Raw genomic sequence first — 8,395 nt, forward strand, 5'->3', positions numbered from 1 at the left:
GCCAGGTGGGGCAGCTGGGGGATGAGGACAGCCTGCAGGGACAGAGGCGCAGGGCACGGACACCGTAGGACAGCCTGGGCTGCACAGGGCACAGGCATGGGCAGCAGCTGAAAGGCCCTGACACAGCCAACTCCTGCAGCACTTGGGCCATGGCTGCTGGCCCTGGGCCTGAGGCATCAGAGGAGACAAGTGACCCTTGCAGGCCTGGAGCCTCATTGCCTCCTTGTCCCTGCTCAGCAGCCTGGCAGGGGCCGGCCCACAGTGCTGCCCTTGGCATTGCACATCCCCACATCCCAGGGCCCAGGAAGAGCCCTGAGCTGTGAGGGAGGGACAGGATCTGCCTTGGCAGGGGCTGGGGCTCAGGCTTTGTCCCTTTGCATTCCTGAAACACATCCAGGTTTGCTCAGCATCAGAGACACCTTTGCCTTGTTTGTCCCCACCTGTCATCACTGCCTGCAGTGTTCTGCTCTGACTGGAACCTGGGGACACTTCCTCAATCGTGTCCCTCGATGAGACCTATTTAAACCAGAGGAAACCTGAGTATTTCTGCTTAATTCTTGAGAACTCTGAATTTTGCAGAGCAGCAGCCCCAGCTCGGGGCTGTGGGCAGCAGGGCAGGGGCTGCAGCAGTGGCTGCTCAGGCCAGCACAGACCTGTTCCCCTGGGAAAGGCTCTGGGGGCAGCTGGCATGTGCCAGGAGCAGGGCAGGAGCCCGTGGGTGTGCAGAGGAACCCTGGCAAGAGGCTGCCCTGTCCCTGGGGCAGCAGGAGCTGCCTGAGGAGCCCCAGGGCCAACTCTCTGCTGCTGTGCTGGCCAGCGGGGCTGGCCCTGGGGCTGCAGGAGCTGCCTGAGCTGAACATCTCCTGAGCACTGCAGACACAGAGTGGCTGTCCCTGAGCTCCAGTGCCAGCAGTTCCTGCTGCAGGGCCAGACAGGGCTGGGCTGCTCTGTGGGGCTGAGCAGGGAGAGGAAAACAATGAAAGCTTGGTTACATTAGTCCCCAAAGTGTCAGGACTATCTCAATTGTTCCATGTGGCCCCACAGTGTCACTCTGGTCCCCTTGCTCACACCAGGCCCCGCAGTGTCACAGGGCACCTTTGGTTCTCTGGGGCTGCAGTGTCTGTTCTGCCCCTGAGCAGGAGCAGCACCAAAAACTGACACCAACCTAAGGAATAATGGAATTTATTATAATGCAAATCAGCAAAATCACAAATAGAGAAGCTCAGTATTGCACCCAGTCATCACTATCAAAGATTGACCATGATGATTAAGAAAGAGACAGTACCAGTTACCCCCAGACTTTGCCATCATCCACATCCACACATCAGATGGGGGAAGCTTTCATAGCCAGGGACTGGAGAGCCACTACTAGCCACTGGGAATTCCTGCAGGTGCATCCAGCTTTGGAGCCAATGAGGTGGACAAAAACCTGGAACACTAGGCAAGGAAACAGTCCTCCATATATATAGTATAAGGCCTTTAGAGCAGGTATTTTTTCATTCGACACCCGCAGTGAGGGGGATAGCTCCACCACAAACTCACTCATCCATTCTTCACACAGTACTAGCTTTTATACATGTTTTTTATGTTCACATTATACTTTGCTAATCTTCATACTGTAGCATATTTTCTAATCACATGAATATGTAAGCCCCTGTAGCACATGCGGGGTCTCTGCACGAGGTGGTCGTCAGCCTCTTGGTGGTTGTTTTGATGAAGGCTCAGAAAACTTCCTTGGGCTTGAACTTACTACTCCTGCTTCCTGCACATGCTCTAGAAGATTGCCTGCTCAAATAGCCAGGAGTTAGCTTTTTGCAGACAGCTCGTGGTTTGACACTGGCGCAATTAAAGGCACCCAAAAGAGTCGTTCACTCGCCCTCTGCTGCCACCGCTGGGCAGAGAAGGGAAAAAAATATTGACAAACACTTCATGAGTGAGAAATATTTCAAAGGCAAGGAAAGCTCAACTTAAGTTGCAAAGTGAATTTTATTAGTAACAGAATCAGAGGAGGATAATGAGAAATAAAATAAGCCCCTAAAACACGTTTCCTCCACAGTCCCTCTCCCCTTCCCACTAACAGCACAGGGAGACAGGGCACGGGAGTTTTCTCATTTCATCAAGAGATTTTCTGCTGCTCTGGGAGACGAGTCCTTCCCCTGTCAAGGCCGTGGGGCCCCTCCCAGGGGAGACAGTTCTCTGTGAACTGCCCCAGAGTGGGTCCACTCTCACCAGCAGCAGCCCTTCTGCCCCTGCTGCAACGTGAGCCCCTCCCACGGGCACAGTGTCCTCCCAAACTACTGCGGGGTGGGTCTCTCTGCCCACGGGGTGCAGCCCTCCAAGAACAGGCTGCTCCAGCATGGAAGCAGGGCCCTCTCTCTCCACTGGGTCTCCCACTGGATCACAGCTTCCTCCAGGCATCCACCTGCAGGGCCAGACCTGACTCTGCTGCTCCGTGGGGCTGGGGCAGGGGCAAGGAGAGTCTGGACTCTGGAGTGCCAGGGAGAGGAAAACAATGGACCTTTGGTTATACGAGTCCCTGCAGTGTCAGAATGGTCTCCATGGTTCCATGAGGCCATGAAGAGTCACAATGGCTGCTTGGTTCGTTGGGACCCCACAATGTCACAATTTCACCCTGGTTCCATGAGACCCCAAAGCGTCACTATGGTCCAGTTGGTTCCATGAGACCCTCACTGAGTGCCTCAATGGCCCCTTGGTTCCATGTGGCCCAACAGTGTCACTCTGGTCCCCTTGGTTCCATGTGGGCCAACAGTGTCACTCTGGTCCCCTTGGTTCCATGTGGCCCCACAGTGTCACTCTGGTCCCCTTGGTTCCATGTGGCCTCACAGTGTCACTCTGGTCCCCTTGGTTCCATGTGGCCTCACAGCGTCACTCTGGTCCCCTTGGTTCCATGTGGCCCCACAGTGTCACTCTGGTCCCCTTGGTTCCATGTGGCCTCACAGTGTCACTCTGGTCCCCTTGCTCACACCAGGCCCCGCAGTGTCACAAGGCACCTTTGGTTCTCTGGGGCTGCAGTGTCTGTTCTGCCCCTGAGCAGGGTCAGCACCAAAGACACAGACACTAAGTTCAGCAATGGTGTGATTTATTCTAATGCAAAACTGCAAAGAATCACAAAAGGAGAAGCTCAGCAATGCACCCAATCATCACTACCAAGGATTGCCTGCAGTGATTAAGAAAGAGACAGCAGCAGTCACCCTCAGACTTTGCCATCACCCAGACCCACACATCAGCTGGGGGAGCTGTCACAGCCAAGGACTGCAGAGCCCCTCCCGGACACTGGGAATTCCTGCAGGTGCCTCCAGCCACAGGTGAGGCTCCAGCCTGGCTGGGAGAGGGCCCAGCTCTGACAGTGCTGAATAAACAAACTGACAGCACTTCTAGTGCAGGAACATCTGGTTTCGTTCTCCTCTTGGGTTCCTCCCAAAGCCTGGCCGGGGCTCAAGGAGGAACCAAGGGAGCTGACTCTGACCATACAGCTCCAAACAAGGCCAGATGTCAGATTTCATGGCCTTGTCCGGTTTCTAACTACAGAAAGGTCAATCCATGTTTAAGTGATGAGTGATCAATTTATCACAGCACTAATGACCATGCATATTTCATTATGGAGCAGGTACAAAGATAACCTTTGGTTGGAAGGTTCATCCAGAGGTCACCTTTGGCTCAGGGCCTGTTGTTCAGGCCTCACTCAGGGCCTGTTGTCCAGGCCTTGGCACTTCAGGGACATGGTTTAGTGCTGGGCTTGATAGTGCTGGTGAACGGCGGAACTGGATGTGCTCAGAGGTCTTTCCCAACATGAAGGATTCCATAATTCCAGGATTCCATCTGCTGGATTCATCCAAGAGCATGTTAGCAGCATTACTTTGGTCAAAAAGTTTCCTCTTGCTCAGCTCTTGTGGCCTAAGGCTTCAGCTCCTTCAGCTCCTGGTGCTAAGCTGCTCATGCTGAACGAGATGACTCGGACAGAAGAACAGAGTTCATGTAATTCCTTCATGGACACTGAGAGGGGAGGGTGTGGAAACAGGAGCATTGTTTGGTGTGGCCTCCCCCCTGCCCTTCACACCTTTCAGGGCTTTGAACCAGCCCAGAGCTTTCTCCAAGAGTGCAATGGAGCAGCTGTTCCTGCTCCCAGCTCTGGCTCTTCCCAGGCTCTGACCTTGCCTGCTTTTGTCCCTCGTGCTGTGCCCTCTGTTCCCCTGTGCTCGGTGGCTGCTGCCCAGGACTGTGGGACTGGCACAGATCCAGTGGTCGAGCTCCTCCTTTCTCTGCCCTTGGAGCTGCCTGGGCACAGCAGCCTTTTCCATCTGGAAGCTGCACATGGAGAGGGAGTCCCCACCTCTGTTCCTTGCACAGCCCCCAGGAGCCCAGGGCTGCCATCTCAAGGCCCTGCTGGCCCTGAGGGCTCCCAGGTGCCTCAGGCTGCTGTGACACCCCTGCACACAGAGGGAAGAGTGGCAGGGCTGTGCTCAAAGTCAGCTCCATGTGCTGCTGCTGCTGCTGCTGTGGGGGTCATTTGTGCAGCCCTGCCCAGAGGGAGGGATCAGCTCCAGGCCCTGCTGCTGCTCCCTGGGCTCAGCCCCAGGTTGGTTGTTGCTGGCAGTGCCAGCAGAGGCGGTGGCTGCAGCAGCGGGTGCTGACAGTGCCCCAAGCCCCAGGGCCGCAGGGGTCCCTGGGCTGGAGCTGGCAGGGAGCTGCCCCTTGTTCTCCCTCTGCCCTGCAGAGCTGGGCTGGGCACAAGTGGGGCAGCACAGCAAACAGGGAGCCTGCCAGACTCCTGCAGCCCTGTCTGCTCAGAGTTTGGGCCTTGGAGCTGCAGGTGGGCAAAGGCAGCTGCTTCTGCTCCCTCTGTGTGTGCCCGTGTCCAGCAGTGCTGCTCCATCAGTCTGTGCCCAGCAATGGGGAAAAGCCTCAGCCCTGCAGGGCCAGGAGCTGCCGGGCTGTGCCTGAGCAGCTCAGCCAGCGGGAAGGGAGCTGCTCCACACGGGAACCAGCAGCAAAGCACTGGAGCACCTCGTTCTTGGCCACAGCCCAAATTCTGGGAGGGAATAACAGAGTTATTCACGTGCATTGGTGCGTCAGCACTGCAGGTGCTGTGCCTGCAAACACATGGTTTGAGATGTGCAAAGGAATTCTGCAACTCTTGACTGGATCAGGATGTCACCAGTGCTGAACTCCAGTTTAGCCCAAAGCAACCACTTTACACCTCTGCTGGTCCCTGCTAGATCTTTTTCTTCAGGGTTTCCAGACAAAAGCAAACAGAGGAGGAGCCTACATTTTCATTGTTTATCCAAAATGTCTCTCATTTTGCTGTACATTCCTCTTTTAGGATGTGTTATCTGCTTAACAAGGAAAAGAAAAAAGGAAAAAACAGGAAAAAAGAAAGGGAGAACAAAAAACAAACATGGAGTGAAAAATCTTCTGTAACTTTAGATTAAGAGGTAGCTGATCTTCTTAAAAAGACAACTAAATTACTTAATTTGTGAATGTTTTGATGGCATGGATCCATCTCACTGACCTCAGTATCCTTTTTTAAAAGTATATGGGTTTTCTTTCCAATATTAAGTTATTTGAAATTGTTGTTGAAGCATTAAGAAACTGACAGATGGATTGTGCATGACTGTATCTTGAGGGTAAAAAATATTACAGTTTGACACTTCGACCTAGAGTTGCAACTGAAAGTTGTAAATCCCAGTGGATTGTGTGGCAGCAGCCTTTCCTTGAGAATTTGCAGCATCACAAAGACTTCATCAGTGGGCTTGGGGGTGCTTGGAGCTTTGTCCTGTTCCACTCTGGGATGTCATGAAACAGGACTTCACCTGCCAACATGCCAGGTCACGTTCTGCCACCCCAGCTCCTTGGACCCTGTATCCCCCAAAGCAGACACAAAGTGTTTCTGCTGCTCCTCCCTCGACACAAATCCACAGAGCTGGGATTTTCCCAAGTCTCGTGTCTCAATTGCTCCATATTCCTAAAGAACCAGCAGAGTCCATCCTGATAAATACAGTGAGTTACACGGATGGTGTAACTTCCTGCCTAGAAATCCTGAAACTGCTTCTGAATGATGCTCCCTTCAGCTCTTGGACACCTACTCACACTGAGCTGGGAAAAAATTGCCCTGGACACTGGCTTACAAGTGAGTTATTCCAAACTTAGAACTCTGTGGGAAATCTCTATTCATCCCTATCCTTTTAGTATATCCATACATGGGGGTGTGCATGGATGTGTCTTGTGCAAAGAGGAAGGAGCGTGCAAGCAACGTGACTGACACTTTCACTCTGTGTTCATTCCATACCCATGGATACAAAGACATTATGGAAACCCTGGCACACACACACCCTTCTGTCCCTGCAGACAGAGACATCCCAGAGCCCCTGGCACACACAGACCCTTCTGTCCCTGCAGGCAGACACATCCCAGAGCCCCTGGCACACACAGACCCTTCTGTCCATGCACACAGAGACATCCCAGAGCCCCTGGCACACACAGACCCTTCTGTCCATGCACACAGAGACATCCCAGAGCCCCTGGCACACACAGACCCTTCTGTCCCTGCAGGCAGAGACATCCCAGAGCCCCTGGCACACACAGACCCTTCTGTCCCTGCAGACAGAGACACCCCAGAGCCCCTGGCACACACAGACCCTTCTGTCCATGCAGACAGAGACATCCCAGAGCCCCTGGCACACACAGACCCTTCTGTCCATGCACACAGAGACATCCCAGAGCCCCTGGCACACACAGACCCTTCTGTCCATGCAGACAGAGACACCCCAGAGCCCCTGGCACACGCAGACCCTTCTGTCCATGCAGACAGAGACATCCCAGAGCCCTGGCACACACAGACCCTTCTGTCCATGGGTACAGACACATCCCAGAGCCCCTGGCACACACACACCCTTCTGTCCATGCAGACAGAGACATCCCAGAGCCCCTGGCACACACAGTCCCTTCTGTCCATGCAGACAGAGACATCCCAGAGCCCCTGGCACACACAGACCCTTCTGTCCATGCAGACAGAGACATCCCAGAGCCCCTGGCACACAGACCCTTCTCTCCCTGCAGACAGAGACATCCCAGAGCCCCTGGCACACACAGACCCTTCTCTCCCTGCAGACAGAGACATCCCAGAGCCCCTGGCACACACAGACCCTTCTGTCCATGCAGATAGAGACATCCCAGAGCCCCTGGCACACACAGACCCCTCTGTCCCTGGAGGACGCAGCGCAGCGGGTGGGGCCGGTTGGTGGCAGCGAGTCCCGCACAGCAGGCCAGACCCGGCTCCAGCCCTGCCAGGCCCTGACAAGGATCAGTGCCACCTCTTCTGCAATGGGAAAGCCCTTCAGCCTTGTCCCTGCCCACAGGAGCACTGCTGGCCTGGCAGCACAGCTTGTTTCCCCCACAGGCTGCAGGAGATGAGAACACAACCCTTGCAAACACTGACTGCAAGCCACAGCTCTGGGGGCTCCCCATTGTCACCATGAGATTCTCCCAGTTTTCTGAGCATTCATACTAAAGTAGAAGTGTGCACCTTCTCACGCTCATTCATGTAAACAAGGAGATTGTGTTTTGTAAATATTGCTATGGTTTTGAATTCCTTCTCCAAGACAAGGGGAGGTTGAAGGACAGTCCTTCTGACCAATGTGGTTGAGCGGTGGGAATGCCACTCTCCAATCCATGGGCACCTTGCTAAAAGTATACAATAGGAAGTAATAAACAAAGCAGGAGATTCTCCCTGCTGCTCTGATCTCCCCAGATTCGTGGCTCCGTGTGTCTTTTCAGGTGAGGCTCCCAGCGACAGCCCATGAACCTCAGCCCTGGCACCACTGTCTGCCCCAGGCTTCAGGGGATGCAGTGGGAGCCCGGCTGGGCTCTGCCCTGGGGCCATCCTGCAGGGAGAGCTGCAAACAGGGAGCATTTCCTTGCCACAAACAGCCAAGCCAGGGGTGCAGGGCAGCTGCTCCAGCCCGCACTGCACTGCTGTGTGCTGTGCCCTGGGGCTGGGGCTCCCTGCAGAGGGGACTGCACTGGTGTGCCAGAGGAGACAAAGAAGCTTCAGCTTAACCTTAGTGAGGTGGGTGGGTGGGCGGGAAGAGTGGGGAGGCTCAAGGGGATTCACAGAGCTCATCCTGCTGAAAGGACAAAGAAAAGGGAGTGGGAACTCAGCACTGAGGAGAGCTGAGGGCTGAACAGCAGCTCTCATTGACACTAAAATGCCACGGGACCTCGGAGATATTGCTGCTCTTCAGCCAGTGACAGGATGAGGCCCTAAACCTGGGGTTTGGTCTTCCTTGTGGTGAAGGCCATCAAGGAAGGCAACAGTGTGACAGAGACTGTGATGGGCTGGGAACTCACTGGGGGAAAGGAGGGAGCAGCTGTGAAA

Source organism: Prinia subflava, chromosome 26 (genome assembly GCF_021018805.1).
Source record: "Prinia subflava isolate CZ2003 ecotype Zambia chromosome 26, Cam_Psub_1.2, whole genome shotgun sequence".
Taxonomy (NCBI): domain Eukaryota; kingdom Metazoa; phylum Chordata; class Aves; order Passeriformes; family Cisticolidae; genus Prinia; species Prinia subflava.